We start from the raw sequence: 17,765 nt of genomic DNA, 5'->3' as shown, positions 1-17,765 counted from the left end.
CTCAGCTTCTGCCTTCCGAGGGCCCCAAAGCAAAGGCCACAGACATGCGTCTTCTCTCTCCATTCACCACTTCCAGCCTGGTGGTACAGACCTTCCCAAGAATGCCCCGGAGAACACTTCCGTTGTTTCAGTCCTGCGTGTTCCCTCCCCAGTGAGTGAGTCTGAGCTGGCCTGTGACTCATGCTAACAAATGGAATGTGCTGGAAATAAGTTGCCTAAGTTTGGAAGTGTTCTTTCAGAATACTTCCAGCTCCTCTTTCTCCCTTCCTAAACACTCACTTCTGGGAGTCTTGAGCACCTTGCAAGCCGTCCAGCTACACCACTGGAGAAGCCAGTTGCTCCATTACAGAGAGGCCCACAGACATCCTGGGGAGAGGGAAAGAGCCAGTGCTGCCTGCCCTCAGTCCAGTCAGCCTCCTGTTATCCGAGACACCCTTCCCTAACCACAACTGCCTAAGACTCCCAAGCAAGATCAGTGGCAGATACCTTGATAAGCTCACGGGGTTCCCGGCACCACAAGACATTATGAAGTGGTGGCTGTCCTGGCTTGGGTTCTAATTCCAAGTTTCTTTTGGTTTTATTTTGTTATTTCTTCACTTTTAAAAGATTTTTAAAGAGAGAGAGAGAGTGTGTGAGTGTGTGTGTGTGTGTGTGTGTGTGTGTGTGTGTGTGTGTGTGTGTATGTGTTCAAGTGCAGGTGCTTAAGGAGGCCAGCAGAGGGCATCAGATTCCCTGGAGCTGGAATTCTAGAGGCTTGGGAGCTGTCTGATTTGTGAGTTGGAAATCAAACTCAGATCTTCTACAGAGGCTCCCAACCACCGGGCCATCTCTCCTTCCCTCATTTTTAAGCTTAGCGTACGAAGTTACAGGCTCCTATAAGACATCTCTTACCCTCTGTTTTGCTTGACCCGCCCCTCTCACTACATGGAGGTTGTTTTAAACCACCAAGCTTGGGAGCAGTTTGCTGTGCAGCAGCACATAATCAAAGCAGCCTCAAGTCCAGCTGTGTCTTAGTTTTAGCTCTTCAGCTTCGTTCCCACACCCACTGGAATGCAAGCTGAGAGTTCCCACCTGCACAAGCACGATTAGCAATTTCAGTGACACGGAAGGAAACAGAAGTGAGAAAAGAACCACGTGCCAGTTCATAAAATGAAAATATATATAACACACATCACGTATGATATACATGAAATGCCTGTCACTACTTGTCCAAATATCACCGCTCATAATCAGAACGTCTATATCCTTAGGAATAAACCCTGCCATCTTTTATATCTTACATACTTTCTTTCATCCAAAACTCATCACTCTATATGTATTTTCAATTATACCATTTTAATGCTATCTCTTTTTTATGGCTTTTATTTCGTGCTTTTCTTACTTTCATTTTTGTCTTTATTTAATCTTAAGACACGGTCTCACTATGTAGCTCTGGGACAGGGACTCACTATGTAGACCAGGCTGGCCTTGAACTCATAGAGATCCACCTGTCTCTGCCTCCAAGAGCTAGGATTAAAGGTGTGAGCCACCACGTGTGGCTTCTTTTTAGTTTTAATCTATCAATTAATATCTGGGGGCACATATACCATGGTGCACATGTGACAGTCAGAGGACAACTTTCTAGAGTTGGCTCTGTCCTCATACTCTGGGTCCTTGGGTTGGATTTTAAGTCAGGCAGGCCTGTGTGGCTTCTACCCCCTGAGACAACTCCCTGTTTATTTCTTCAAGACAGGGAGTGTCACTGTATGGCCTATAATGCCCTTGAACCCACCGAGTCACTCTATTCTCAGCCTGCTGAGTGCTGATTTATGAATGAGAGCCACCATGCCTGGCTCATGTCATGTTAAATCAGTATTCACTTTTTAACTTGATTTATAGAGACATAAGGACTGTGTCTCCCTTAAACTGATGACATGAGTGTCCAAAGGGCTTTGACAGACAGGAGAGAAGCACTCTTGGAGACCAGAGGGAGCACTGGGGTGATCAGAGGAGGCCAGGGAGGGGCCTTGATGAGGGGACATGTTGAACTACCCACCTCTCTGCTTTCTCAGGTAACCAACCACTGCTCTACTGGCCAAGTCTGCACAGCCTGGGTCATGGTAAGAGAACACAGCAGAGCTAAGCAAGCCCAAGGTCACCCCAAAGCCTGATCTGTACCAGAGGACATCTGGTCTTCTGAGAGCCCCACGTCTAGAGCCAGGGCCCAGGGCATGCTGGGAAGCCCCACACAGTGAAGTCCAGTGAGAACGTGTCTGCTAAGCGTGGAGATCCAGGCTCCCCACGGCATCTGGGGTGTGTCACCTGTCCCTCACAGCCTCCAACACTCATTTCTGAGAAACCCTAGTCTTCTCTTAGCAAAATGGAGGTGAGAAGAACCTGTCCCTGCTTTGGTGAGGAGAGGAATGGGGGTGTGGGGTGAGGACGCTGAACTGAAGAGATGTCAGCAACAGCTGCCTCTCTAAAGCTAGAACAGCCAAGGTGTGTCCAAGGCCAGGAGCACGTGTGTCTTAGACCCACAGGGCTATACAGATAGACAATCTGGACCTCAAGACAGGTGCTTCCTTCCAGCCTGTGGGGCCACTGTAGAGGGTGAAGAGCTGGGACAGTGACCGAGCCTCATGACAAGGACCAGGTTTGCAGCAAAGGGTGAGCCTGGTCTCCTTCCCCACCTAATTTGGTACTTAGGCAAAGTCTTTAATCCCTTTGTGTCTCCATTTCCTGTCGGCTAACATAAGGAGGGAGTTGGGAGAGTGAAGAGAGAGAAAGGGAAAAAAGGAGATGATTGAAAGGAGGAAGACACGAGGTTAAGCGCCTTGTCAACTGTTGTTAGGTTTCCATGGGAAACCCAGGTAGAGCTCTAAGGGCAGAGACTGGCACCAGGAAAGCTCACATGTGCAACAGAGAAAATATGGGGGGGGGGGGACACCATGCAAGGCCGAGGCTGGAGGACTCTCAGTGACCTACAGGCCATGGAGTTCTGGGGTCATGAGTTTTTCCAGATGTCTCAGAAGTCTGTTGTACAAGGCTGTAAGCACAGGCTCTGGAGACTGAGGTGGGACAACTCCATACCAGAGAGCAGCCTGGGATACATAAGAAGATCCTCAATGCCCATAACATGTATGCTTAAGAAGCCTCCGTCTTCCCTACCATGGAGCCACAGACAGTCAGCAGAGCCGGTCATGCCTGGCCACATTGTGTCGGACACCCCAGTTTGCACTGGCCCCTGGAGCCTTCCTCCAGTGAGGGTTCACTCCCTCGTCCCTTCTCAAACCCATGGCCACTTAGCTAGGGGCCATGATGAGACTTTAAAGTCCACAACTGCCAGGCTGGCTGGCCCTCCTGGCCCCTCTCTTTGTGGACTGACCTCTCTCCCAACACTCTGGAGGCTCAAGGAATTTCCCAGCTGGGCCCACTTAACAGATGGAAAAACTAAGTCCTGATATGAAGGTGAGAAAGATGAACTAGCTTGAGGAATGCACAAAAAAAAAAAAAAAAAAAAAAAAAAAAGGCCAAGTCACCCCCTACCTCTCCAGCACTCATAGGATGGTGTGGGATAGAGGCCAGTGTCCTTGAGATCCTCCAAGACCAAAGCACACCCTAACTACATGAAGCCTTGACCTCTGCCCTGAGCCCCACAAAAGAACAGATACCTATGTGCAATTCTGTACTCGAGCAAGACCATGAGTGTCTATGAGCAAGATAGCAGAAGAGAGACACTGGCTACCTCTGCTGTCTCTGAAACCAGATAGCCTGGACTTGACCTCACACGCTTCCCAGTTACTAACTCTGTGACTTTGACAGCTAAGTGAGTCCATTCACCCGTCTGTTAAGTGTGGTAAATAATAATCATTAACTCAGGACACTGTTGTCAAGATTAAAATACTTAATCTCTTTATAGAGTTATACAGTGTCTACAGGGTAATAAATTCCCAATAGATAGTAGGTTTAATTATTACATGGACCTGTGTATCTCCACATCCCCAGGTAATCAGGTTATTTATTGTATCTTAGTTAGGGTTCCTATTGCTGTGAGGAGACACCGTGACCAAAAAAACTTGAGGAGGAATGGGGTTGTTTGGCTCACACTTCCACATCTCTGTTCATCATCAAAGGAAGTCAGGACAGGAACTCAAGCAGGGCAGGAACCTGGAGGTCATGGAGGGTGCTGCTTACTGGCTTGCTCCTCATGGCTTGCTCAGCCTGCTCTCTTATAGAACCACCCACAATAGGCTGAGCCCTCCCTCATTGATCACTAATTTAGAAAATGTCTTACAGGCTTGCCTATAGCCCAATCTTATGCAGGCGGTTTTTTTTTGTTGTTGTTGTTTTGTTTTGTTTTTTTTGTTTTTGTTTTGTTTTGTTTTTTTTCTTCCTTCCTTTCTTTCTTTCTTCCTTTTTTCTTTCAGTTGAGGTTCCCTCCTCTCTGACGACTCTAGATTTTGTCAAGTTGACATGAAACTTATCATTGGTGTAAAAGTATGTGATACATGTCTTTGATTACGGGGGTGAATACATCTGGGTATTTGTGTTTCTGTGAGTGTCTGTATGCCCAATGATAATAAAAAGTGCCAGCACAAGGCTGGGCAGTGGTAAGAGGCAGGCGGATCTCTGTAATTTCAAAGCCAGCCTGGTCTACAGAGCGAGTTCCAGGACAGTTAGGGCTACACAGAGAGAAACCCTGTGTGTGTGTGTGTGGGGGGGGGGGTGTGCTGGCACTATTGTGTGCTCACTGGGACAGACACTAAGAATTCTATAGGTATTTACACGGGCACACACACATATTTACAAGGTTGGCTATAGCGTACCCACAAACACAGCATCTGCTTCAACCCTACCCATTGCCCCCTTCCAGTGGGCCGTGGAAGACAAAGTCTCACAGTATGAGTTACCTGTCCCTCAGCACTAAGGAAAAGTAATGGGCTGTACCTGCCTTCCAGCCTTTCCCCAGACCCTCTGTTGTCTCTCACCCAATAGGAAAGGACATGGGAATAAATCCACCAATCACATCTTTTCATCGCATAACCACATGACCTGCCTTTGCCAGGGAGAATTCCTGACCTGCTAGGCCATCTTTTCACATTGAATGTCTCCACAACCTCCTCCCCACCTGAGTGGACTCAACTCACACTGACGACATCCTCCTCGCGAAGGGCAGATCTTAAATCAGCAAGGGAGTGGGTTCCCCTGGTGGATGAAGGCTGCAGCGTACCCGTGGTTTCTGTGGGTTCTGCTATCCAGAGTGGTAACGTTTCAAGCATCCCCAAGACTGAGATTTTATGAGTTTCTCTTTTGCCTTGAGGAGAGCCCCATGACCCTCATCTTCACTAGCCTGAGACCTCCATCCCTACATAGGACTGGGATTTGTTATAGAAAAGAGGGATGCTGCAATGTTTGGCACCAATTAAAAAAAAAAAAAAAAAAAAACCAGTCCATTACACAGCCTGCTCTCTGGAGAGCTTATTTTCTGGATCCCTGCCTCTGTCTCCTTGGGTGTGACCGTGAAGTTTTATGTAATAGATGCCCAGGCCAGAAAAGAAAACCTCTAGTCCTCTCCTGTCAAAGGAGATGGGGGTTGGTGGGATGGGGACTAGGAGGGAGGAGACCCAGATGATCACATCTGGCCTGGTTGGTCCTCTCTGGAGATGGTCGATGTTCCTGACCTCCCTCCCTTGGAACTCTGGGGGGTGGGGGGAACAGCAGCTTCCCAGCTGTTCCAAACCACCCCCCGTCTCTCTGCCTGTGACCACAGGGCTCCAGAGCAGGGCAAGGGGGCCTCAGAAACACAACTTTCACAAGGCAGCTTCAAATCCCACAAGGCCTGACTGCTGAACTGAGGACATAACAGTCCAGCAAGGGAACTCCACAGGCAACAAAGGACCCTGGTTCAGTGGGGTTCCAACCACCCCAGCAGGGACTGGACCATGGGTTAAGTAAATGCAACTTACGTGTATCAGTGGTCAGGGGTGACAGCAGTTCTGACTGGGAAATTGCCAGTCGCCACACCCCAAAACCCCAACTCCTAGTCCTCTTGCCAGACGTCACTCAGCTGTCCCTGTCTGTCCACACATCCTAACACCATCTCAGTGAGAAAAACCATGGAAAGTAATCTAGGAGCTAAGCACTTTTATGTAAGAGAGTTAAGATTGCTTCATCAGACAGGCTAAGTTGTCAGGTCCCATGACGTTTAAATCACATTGAACATTTAATTGTTTTTCTCACTAATCATTATGCAGGGGTTGGGAGAAAGGCCAGTTTGGTTATAAATTAATAAATAAGGAAATTCCCCTTTTTTTCCCCTCTGCGCAGATGAACTGAAGTTGTGAATTAGATTTCCAGCCCCTGTTGCATACACATAAATAAAGGCCTGTCCAACTGAAGACAATGGCCCCAACACAGGGTAAGTCCTGGCCTCCAGGACCCCAAACTACCTCCTCCCAGAGGGATGAGACATGGCGGTGGCAGAAAAGGACATAGCCACCCTTTATCCTGAGTCCTCATGCATGAGTCCTCTTATGCTCACACACCAGGGCCCACCCCCCTAAAACTGATCTGTGTGGGTTTTGTTGTTGTTTTGTTTTTGAGAAGCAGGACAGGGTTTCCCTTCTCTTTCCAAGCCCTTTTCTTTCTGGACACTTAGCACCCCTCCTTCTCCTGACCCCTCCTGGTCCAGGGATGTGGGAACTGGGAGTACAACTAAGGAAAGATTTTTTTCTTTCTATACATTTGTCTTGTGAGGAGGGCAATGCTGCCCCCTGCTGGCTCGAGGATGAGACACAGCCTACAGGGGCAACCTGGTTCCCTTTTCCAAAACAGCCTCAGGTCTGTCTTGCCTTGGTTGTCTGGTGTGCAGGATGAAGTATCACCACCCCCTTTCCCAACATTTGGAACTTTATTTGACCATCAATGTTGTCTTCATCCACATGACTGTCTAAAGTTCATTTAGTGACCTTTAGCCTTTACTATGTTTCCTAGACCACTACATGTGGCTATGGCATGGAATGTTCTTTATTCCTTTGGTCTAGACACCCTTGTTAATTCTGGCATCAGTGATCACACTGGGGGTTCCACAAAAAATCTGCAGGACTCTTTGGAAGGCAGGAGCCGTCCATGCCACTTCACAGGTGTACTTGTAAATAAATGCACTTGACAGTCGTACTCAGAGCAAAACTGGCCTTTTTCTTGCCACCATTTTTTAAACAGTGTGTGTGTGTGTGTGTGTGTGTGTGTGTGTGTGTGTGTGTGTGTGTGGTGTGGGAGAAGGGGATGCATGTGTAGATGTCTCTCCTACGGGGCATTAACTGTCAACTTGATGCAGTCTAGAATCGCCCGAGTCTCTACCAGGAACTGTCTTTATCAAGCTGGTCTATGGGCATGTTTGTGAGGGATTGCATTAGCTGGCCTAATTGATGGAGTGGGTCCTAGCCCCCTGTGGATGACACAGTAGTCTTGGGCAGGTGGTCTTGAGCTTTATATAGAAGCTCTCAAGCATAAGCCTGTGAACAAGCCAGCAAGCAACATTCCTCCATGGTTTCTGCTCCAGGTGCCTGCCTTGAGTTTCTTCCCTGACTTTGCTCAGTGATGGGGTGTAATCTGGAAGTGTGAGCCAAAGAAATGCTTTCTTCCCAAGTTGCCTTTGGCCATGGTATTTCATCCCAGCAATAGAAACAATATCAGATTACAGCCTTCAGGATTACAGCTCCTGCACTGTGCATTTTAGGGATGAAACTCAGCTCCTCGGGCCTGTGCACCAAGAGCTGTCACCTCAGGCTTGTGCACCAAGAGCTGTCACCTCAGGCCTGTGCACCAAGAGCTGTCACCTGTAGAACCTCTCACTGGCCCTGCTCATCATTTTTTTTTTTTTTTTGATGGCATTTGACTCCATTTTGCAGATGAAAAATTGACACCCAAGGGAAAAAATGGCACTCAGTTTGAGGTCACATGGCTACTGATGATGGCTGGAAGGCTACCCAAGAGCTCCCAGCTCAGAACAATAGTCCACTAAGAACAAAGTCATTTTTACTGTTGTTTTTGTTGTTTACGACAAATCTAATAAGCCCATACAAGCCTTGAAATTGCCAAGGATGACCTTGAACTTTTTGGGGGGTGAGGGGATTCAAGACAGGGTTTCTCTGTGTAGTCCTGGTTGTCCTGGAACTCACTCTGTAGACCAGGCTGGCCTCAACTCAGTGATCTGGCTGCCTCTGCCTCTCCAGTGCTGGGATTAAAGATGTGCACCACAACTCCTGGTTGACCCTGAACTTTTAAAATACGCATTTACTTATTTGGAGGGAGGAATGCAAACATGCCATAATATATTCACTACATAGCCCAGGGTAGCCTCGAAGCTATCGTCTTGCCTTCAGCATCCAATAGGCATGAGCCACCAGGCCTGGATACAGAATGAAAATTCAACATGGCATGGGGGGGGGGGGACGATGTCCAAAGGGGAATTTATACTTAGGCCCTCAGTCGAAAGAGAGAACCATAAAATCAAGTAAATGTCCTTAGTGGCCTCTGCCCTCTGCCACCCCTCCTAAGAGATCCCTGTACTGTTCTTCATCCCTCTTTCCCATCACCACCTGCTCTCCAGGGGTCTTTGATACCTCTTCCAGGCTAAGGGGCCGAGGATGCCCTGGGGGTGTGGGGACTATTCTAGGAAGCTCTGAAGAGCAAACCTGAGGCTTTTTCCTTTAGATATACATATACCTACGCGCCAGTTCTCCGGGACCAGGGAATAGAACCGCGCAGGCCTTGCATACACCGCTCGGCGCTCTGACCACTAGGCTTCCCCCCACCCCAGCTTCACATCACAGGCGGGAGTCCATGAAGCAGCTAAAGCTCGGTAGAAGATGTGTGCGCTGTGGGGAAGGCTTGAAGGTTCGTTGATGGAAGATCTGATGAGAATCTAGAAGAGCTGAGTCCCAGCCTGGGTCCAAGGTCCTTCGTATATAAAACAGCTGGTAGCAACTAACAACAAACAAAACAAAACGGATGTTTCCCCCAAATGCCGGTACAGTGAGAACACACAAGGCACGGAGATATCCTGTGATCAGCACATGGAAGAAAATCTGGGCATCATCTTCTTTTCTAATTGGGCCCTCAGAACCCGGGGTTCTCCTGTTCAAACCAGGGTCTTCTATCCCAAGTCTTTTCTTGGCTAATGAAGTCTGGGAGCAGCTCTCTGCTTTTCCTGGTGTTGTTTTGGGGAACGCTGGAAGATGGTCCAGTCCACGTTTAAACTACAGAAGGACCCCAGGTGGCCCTGCAGGATGAGGACGCAATCCTAACCAACAGCTGGCTCTGCCCAAGCCCCATTGTAAGGAAAACCTTCTGCCGCAGGGACGCAGCGCCACCGTGTGGTACAAGACTGTCTGTTCAGCCCAGCACAGCTTTTCTTTTTCTTTTTTTCTTTCCTTTCTTTTTTATTTTTTTTTTAAGTAGCTAGTTCCTCTTTTTCTTTTACTATTTTATTAATTTATTTTTTACATTCCAATCCTAGTTCCCCCTCCCTCCTCTCCTCCCACTTCCTCCATTCCCTCTTCCTCCCATCAGCTCCACGAAGAGGGTAAGGACTCTCCCAGGAAGCCTGTCCCGTCATCTCGTTGAGGCAGGACCAAGCCACCTCTCCATCCCCACACAGCTTTTCTAAAGGCCCAATGGAACTTACTAGTTCTTTGTGGACTCACTGGAGCGCTCCTTAGATCCCAGGAAAGCAATGAGGAACACCTCCCAACTAAAGTCTAGTGTTCTGTCTCAGGAAGACTTGATCACTCCCAGCTCACCTCTTAGCAGATGCCTGAGCATGGGCAACTACATAACCTTATGGAGTCTTGGCATGCTTTCTCTAGAATGGGGATAGCAAAAGAATTTTTAAAAGCTGACAGTAGTGGCTGGCTATGTGCAGTTGTTCAAGAAGAGGGGGCTCAGAGATGGCGCCTGTTGTATAATCATGACCATCAGAGTTCGGATCCCAGCTCCCACATAACAAGTTCATAGTCTACACAGACTTCTAATCCAGCACAAAAAGGATCTACAGCCTTCTTCTGGCCTCCACACACTCACAGGCATGGGCACCTCACACACTGACTCTTTGTTTTTCCAGACAGGGTTTCTCTGTGGCTTTGGATCCTGTCCTGGAACTTGCTCTTGTAGACCAGGCTGGTCTCGAACTTACAGAGACCCACCTGCCTCTGCCTCCCAAGTGCTACGATTAAAGGTGTGCACCACCACTTCCCAGCTTTTTTTTTTTTTTTTTTTTTTTTTTTTAAGAAACTGTAGTTTCTTCTCCTTCTTTCTGGGCTTGTCTAGAAAATCCAAGCGTGTGCAAAGGCAGGGCTGAAGAGAAACCAAAATCCAAAGCCTAAGATGAGAAACTTCCCTACCTCAGCTCCCACAGGAAAAGCATTTTGCTAGTTCTTCCTGGGAACCCCTTCAGCTTGGAGTGACAGGCCAACCTGGTTTGCAGGGCTCCATAGATTTCTCAGAACTGGCAGCCCAGTCCTTACCTCTCCTCCAAGGCTAGTTCATGGGCTTCCTGAGTGTAGGTGACAATTTCTAGAGCTGCAGCCTGGGAACCTGCATGACCACACACCCCTCCCCGCAGACAAGTCTCATGCATCCTGTGGTTTTTGAAGCATGCTGCAGTGCTCCTCAGCGGTGATCCTCGCTGGAGCCTTACTCTTCAAGCGGACACTAAGCCCCATGGTTTGAGGCCCAGCACACCCCAGCACTGAGACCTTGGGAAGACTCCAGTGAACTTTATAATGCCAGGCCCAGGTGTGGTCTGGACAGCAGACCTATACATGAGAAGTGGACATTATTTAGTTCTTCACTTAGCTTTAGGATTTGTGCCCATGTGTTCTTCCTATTCATTCATTCATTCATTCATTCGTTCACTCATTCGTTCATCATGTGTTGCATGCATACTGACTGGCACCATGGAACCTAATATCTGAATGGAATGATGGGAGATAAACTATTAATAATTGGATAAATGAGATCCCCCTGCCCCTCTCTCTTATGGGAGAGCAATCGGGATAAGAATTACTGCAGGCAGGATAGTCCAAATAGTTTCTACTTCTTGGGCATCTATTGTACTGATGTGAGTTAGTTTTGTGGTTAGTGTTAGTATAATAATATACAGAGCTAAAGAGCTGATCAGGAATACAATTAAAGAGTGTGGTCATGGAAGTTTGTAAGTTCTTCTATAATAGGTGATGTAGTGTCTTATAAAACTGGTTGAGAAGGATAGGCCATATAGGATATGTAGAGGTTACTCTATAATTTAACTTTGACAAAGTTATGTAATGAATTTGTTACCACCCCTGTTGGTTGAGACTGGGTCTTGTGAGGTAGCCTTGGATGACCTGGCCTCAAACTTGTGGCAGTCCTCTGGCTTCAGCGCTGGGTCTATAGGTGTGCAAATTGCCCAGTAGTTTCAGATCTCCATAATAAGCAAAAGCTAGAGAGTGGTGTAGTGGTAGCAACTGCCCTTGACCTCATCTCTGAGGAAGGATATTTGATGGAGCCCAAATGCATGAGTGCTACCCTAAGCACTGCTACCCTAAGATTTGGGATGATCAAAGATAGGGACTGGCTTTTGCAAAGGCCCTGAGGCAGAAACAAGACATAGAAACAGAAATCCAGGGGGCGGCCAGAGAAGGGAGAGCCAGGTCAGAGTGATAGGTAGGTAGGTAGGCAGAGGCCAGTTTAAACACAGGGGCCATCAGAGCCACTCACAGGCCTCTGCACTTTACTCTGCACCCCTGGGGGAAAGGCGGGAAGCGACAGGATCTGATGTGTGAAGAAGTGAAACAGACTGATACTTAAGGATCTACTGCAAGGGGCTGGCACCAAGAATGACAACTTGAGTTTAATCCCTGGGATTCACATGGTAGGAAGGAATGTGCTCCCAAAAGTTGTTCCATGACCTCTACATATGTGCATGGCCTGCACACACACACACACACACACACACACACACACACACACACACACACACTAAACAACCCTGTAATCTCAGCACTCAGCGTAGAGCCAGGTGAAATCTCTGTGAATTCGAGACTAGCCTACATAGTGAGTCCCAGGACAACCAGAGCTACGTAATGAGATCTTGCCTCAAAACAAACAAAGAGAGCCTATTTGGGTCATCCAAGAAATCCAAGTGTGACAGAAGCTGCTGTGGAGAAGGGTGAGGATTGTCACTGGGGAGACACACAGGGTCTGATGATGGATGGGGGAATGGTAGAAGAGCACAGATATGGCCTACTTCTAAACGTCCCACACAACCCAGCCATGTGGTGAAAAGGTCTGGGGAAGCTGCCTCTGAGTCCCCTCCCCTCAGTGGAGACAGAAGGTATGCCACACCAAAGAGCTCTTGCTGAATACAAAGCCACTGGTTGTTTAACCTCTGGACATATAACGGATGAAAGGTTATGGCAATTTTCAGTTTAGCCAGAAAGGAATTCTCAACAACAAGCGCAGGCCTTCAATCCCAGCGTTTGGGAGGCAGAGGTGGGTGGGTCTCTATGAATCTGAAGACAGCCTTGTCTACATAGTGAGACCCTTCTCAAAAAGGCCTTGAACCTGGGAGTGGGTGGGGGGTGGAGATGGGTGGCACCTGGTGAGATGGCGCAGTGGGTGAGGTTATTTGTCAGCAAGTGTGATAGTCTGAGCTGGATCCCCAAGACTCACACAGTGGGAGGAGAGAATCAATCCCTAAAGGGCATCTTCTAGCTTCTGCACACACACCATGGCCTAGATATGCCCCTAGTACTATACACACTAAATAAATACATGTAAAAACAATGTGGTTGCAGCCTCCAAAGGTGATCATTGAAGTAAAATGCCACGATGTGTGACAGCCACCTCGGGCGAGACCCATCGTTGTCACACATGACAGGCATGCAAGTCTGATGACTAGGAAAGGCAATGTTTTGTAGTCACACAATGAAAGCCACAGAAAGTGCAGGTGGATGGAGGCGAGAGGAAGAACTCAATGGGAGTGGCGGCCACCACGCTATAAATATTTTAAAAGCTTACTAAAATTAAAACTTCAGCACAATCTGGGTTTCCTGGGACATGCTCTAGTGGCGGGAGAGAGAGGGGGAACAATACCGCCAACGGTCACGGACACACAGAGGTTAAACCATGCCATTTCCCTACTTTGGGGCATGTTTAAATTTTCCTGCAGCAGAGAATGGGGCTTTGGTTTTATAGCTGTTGCTTTTAAGTGGGCTTGTCTGCACAGATGGCAGCCCTCTGGCTGTGTCCTGACCTACTGAGACTCCAACAGGCATAGCCCATCCCTCTACCAGGTTCAGGCCACTGGCTCTTGACTGAACTTAATCAGGGAGACTCTGTGGCAGCTAGCTCCACCCTAGCTCTGCCTGGAGTCTAAGACACAGCAGCTGGGATGGGCAAATCCAAAGACTACAGACACAACACTGGGGATGGCCAAAGACTACAGAGACATCCTAAGACGGATAGCGAACGCTGCCGTGGAGGAAGTAAGGGCTCGGGTGGGCTGCTCTGAGTGGGCTGATTTCCAGTTTCTCATTAGAAGTTGGAACACAGGGTCTTTCAGAAAACACCATTCATTTCTGCGAATTTTGCCCAACATGAATATAAATTAAAGTGTAGACATTTTGTAAGCAAGCCAAATGAAGCCTGTCTCCAGGCTAGATCTGTTCTACAGGTTGTCCCGTGGCCCCCTGACACTGCACTTCGTGAGGCGACACGTCAGTGATTGGCATTCAGCTGCTGTCACACCTGAGGTCACACCCAGCTCAAGTCTGAGATCTACATGGAAACAGCAGCCAAGGCAGGCAACCACACCCACCGAACGTCTGAATCGGATACAGTCATCAACAATCTCCATTAAAGCACATCTTTGTCATTTGTCAGGAACATTTGTCCCTAGGTTGACTATACTGTGTCGCCATGTTCTACCAAACTGCACTCCTCTGGGCTGTCAGTCATAGCATCCACGAGCCTGTCTACAGTCATCCTCAAAGCTGACATCAGCCTGGGGCACGTCAGGTTCCTATCCTGCTGGGAGCCATTCAGCTATGGTGTCCCCTCCTTTAAGGTTTGTGTACCTCCGATTCAGCGACCTTCCTCCTTGACGCCACCATTCACTGTCTGTAGGCCTAATCCACAGAGTCTGGTGATAATTGTGCTATGGTATTTGGTGGATTGTTAAGCTTTTCCCCATAGATATTTTTACTTGATTAAAAGTACTGTGCACATGCATGCATGTGCCACAGAGTTCTTACAGACGTTACAGGCTGACTTTGGGGAGCTGGTTCCCCCCTTCTGACTTGGATTCAGGAATCAAACTCAGGTTATCCGACTTGAGTGCCAAGGGTTTTTACCTCACTGAACCATCTCACCTGCCCTCGACTGCCAAACCCTGAGCCCCCAGCCCCCCCCCATTAGCACCACTGTAAAATTAGTCGGACAGTACATTTTCCCATCGGATGAGTTCCCCCATTTATTTATTTATTTATTTATTTATTTATTTATTTATTGTTCAACAATAATGTTCTAGTTTGGATTTTTAGATTCCGCTAGTTTCACTTCTTATCTCACCAGAGAATAGTTTGCAAAGCCATTGGCCATGCCAACTTTAAGCAGGAAGGGCAGAAACATGTTTTAGAAGAATATTTGTTGTGGAGCAAATATTCCTCAGAATTGAAACATCTCTTCCTGGAAGGAGGCTTGTGAGACCCAGGAAGAACAAAATAGGGAAGTCTCCAGAATGCATGAGGTCACCAAGGCCCTCTCCAAGATAATAGGAGCCGCAATAACTACTGAGGGGAGGAGTCTGACCCACACACACACGCACGCACGCACGCACGCACGCACGCACGCACGAGCTCCCTGCAGGTCATGCAGAATCCCAGGGCAACAGTTCTTCGGAGCCCTCATTCAGGCCGAGGCAGGCTTTTCCGTTATACAGACCCACACTCCGTAGTAACCCTTCACCTACACTCCTGTGAGTAATCCAAGAAACCCACTGGTTTGTTAAGGGGGAGCACACCCATTCTACATCTCCAGGGAAAGTCATACCCTGCTCTGATCCTAAGAGTTGTTAGCAAAATGGAATGTCACCTTATAAGAAAGTTCTACAGGTCAAAGCTTAAGAATCAGAGCTGGGGTTCTGTACGGGATTCCTTGCCTCTGGACAAAGGAATCTTCCAGTTGTTTGCTAGTGGCCATCTTCTGTTACTGTGACAAAATACTGAGGGAGGAAATGCCTACTTTGGCTCACAGTGTCAAAGGTTTTGGATCATGACTGGCTGGGTACTCTGCTTTCGGCAGAGTATTTCCAGGTAGGAGCAAGTAGTAGATGAGGCTGCTCAGCTCGTGGCAGCTGGGAATCAGAGGATGGGGGAGGTGTGTGTGTGTGGGGGGGAACCACAAGGTGAAGTCCTGAGGGGTACACCACCAGACCCACTTCCTCAGCTGGGTCTCACAGTCTGACATCTGTCTAATATCTCCCTTATTTCCTAATAGTCCAATGAAGATCTGAGACCTTCTTACCCAATCACTTCCTACACAAAACCCATCAATTGGCAACTGGCTTTGGGGAGATACTTTAAAATCTCCCCAACAGGGGAGCCACAACAGGATTTCTCTGTGTAGACTTGGCTCTTCTGGAATTGCTCTGTAGACCAGAGCTGGCCTTGAACTTACAGAGATCAGCCTGCCTCTGCAACCCTAGTGTTGGGATTAAAGGCATGAGCCACCACCACCCAGCAAATCTGATCACTTTTAATGCCCTGTATGTCTTAAAATCAATCCTCTTTTGAAAAGAGATTTTCCAGCAAATTTTGTTTTGGAAATGCATTTTTTTTCTTTTAAACTTTTGTGGCAATGAAGATAATCTGTAGGATGGAATATTGTTTACTAATCAAAGAAACTTAGTGAGGGTTTGGGGCCTGTGAGATGAGATGGCTTAGCTGGTAAAAACATTTCCATGCAAACCCGAGGAACTGAATTCCATGCCCGAGTTTCATCCTCAGAACCCACATCAAACGTGGAAGGGGAGAACTGACTGTATTAGGTTGTCATCTAAAGATCTACTTCCAATTGTGTGCCTGTGTGTCCTTGCTCTGAGTATTAGTGTCCAAGGATGCCAGGCAATGGTCCCGTGCCCGCCCCCTGCCCCCTGCCCCCTGAGTTACAGGAGGTGAGCTGCCCCGTGGTGCCTGCTGACAACTAGCCTCCTGGTTCTTGGCAAGAGCAGTGCCCACTTTTAACCACTGGGTCACTTCTCCAGCCGGTTTGTTTGTTTAAATAAGCAAATTTTCATTTTTCACAGAACTCCCATTTGTTTCCAGGTTCGGGGCGGATTTCTAAAGAGGAACTAAGCCTCCATCCTGCTGAACAAGAATCAATGAACCCATGGTATGGGTGGGTGTGTCACTGACCACCGGGGTGCGGGGGTGGGGGGGGGTAGGTGACGCATCCCAGTAAGCTGGATAGCTGCTGGCTGAGAAGACAAGAGGCTTCCTCTGGTGGCCACCATTCCTGAATGACAGCAGAGTTTAAAGAAGAGGAGAATGGAAATTTCCCAGTCACTTGTGCGCCCCCTCCCCCTCCCCAACTGCAAATGCCAGGGTGGGGTGGGTGCCTTGAACCGGGGGTGGGGAGAGGGGCTGCAGACAGGGAGTCTAACCTAGGGAACGGGGCAGGTCCTTCACCCAGGTCACAGGCTCATGGTCTATTTGGTCCTGGAGAGCCACCCGGAAGCAGTGGCCTGGATCCGGGCGAGGGCGAGGGCAGCGCCTCCTCCGCGTCCGCAGGAAGCCACCCGGCATCAGGAGCGCCCGGGACCTCGGTGTGCATCCCTGGTCTTGGATGCGGTTTAAACAACCGTCTAAAGACCGGGAAGGGTTACTCGGCGGCCGACTGAGTTCCACCGCTGGTTGGACATTGCTCAGGGTCTACAAAACAGGCCGGAAAAAAAGTGCCCGGCTCCTCGGCGAGCTTGTTTTCCGTTCGGACTGACACAGGAAGCGAGGAAACCAAGGGGACCCTAACTCTTTCCTGCACAAATATAAAATAACCGCAAAGCCTAGCTCCAAAAGGGTCGTGCTCCAGGTGAGGCTCGAACTCACAACCTCGGCATCGCTCTGCATGTACTGCTGTATAAGTACCGCGCGCTAACCGATTGCGCCACTGGAGCTCCGCTGTGCCGGCCTCGCGAAGGCTCTATCAGGCCCAGGCAGGCGTCGGTGGAGCATGCGCAGGCACCGCCCGAGGGCCCCGCTCGGGATTCCAGCCTCCCGCAACTTCGGAGCGGACTCACGGCTACAAGCCGGTGTCTGAGGACCGGTGGACCCGGGAGAGACTCCGCGAGGGTCCCCCGAGGGGACGCGGGCACGGGCTCGCCCCGCCAAGCCTGCGGGCGAGCGGCGGTGTGCTCCGCGGGGCTGCGCTCCGTGCGATCCAGCCCCCAGCACGCGCAGACCGGCCTGGCAGGGGCGGACCGAGCGACCCCGCGGCTGCCGTCCCAGGGACGCGAACCCGGACCCCCCACCCACCCTTCCGATGGCGCGAGGGCGAGCCGCGGAGACAACCCGGCCCCGAGGGGCCTGGGCTGCAAACTGCAGGCGTTTCCTGTCCTATCGTCTTAAAACTTAAGTTCCAACGTTTAAAACCAAAAGAGCTGGAAACCTCGCAATATCCGCTTCTTTCTTAAAACCAGAAACATGGGAACACCGGACTCAGGCCCAAATGGTGACTTATGGGCTATG

General features: G+C 49.1%; 1 non-coding gene across 1 annotated transcript; it reads right to left on the bottom strand.

Moving 5' to 3' along the window:
- Positions 1-17,101: 17,101 nt before the first annotated feature.
- Positions 17,102-17,194, bottom strand: Trnai-uau (transfer RNA isoleucine (anticodon UAU)). Its single transcript is given in 2 exon segments — positions 17,102-17,137; positions 17,157-17,194. It is a non-coding gene; the product is annotated as a tRNA-Ile (tRNA).
- Between the last annotated feature and the right edge of the window lie 571 nt (positions 17,195-17,765).

Source organism: Phodopus roborovskii, unplaced genomic scaffold (genome assembly GCF_943737965.1).
Source record: "Phodopus roborovskii unplaced genomic scaffold, PHOROB, whole genome shotgun sequence".
In the NCBI taxonomy this organism is placed as follows: Eukaryota; Metazoa; Chordata; class Mammalia; order Rodentia; family Cricetidae; genus Phodopus; species Phodopus roborovskii.
The sequence above is the reverse complement of the archived record's forward strand: the minus strand, read 5'-3'. Positions and strand labels throughout refer to the sequence as shown.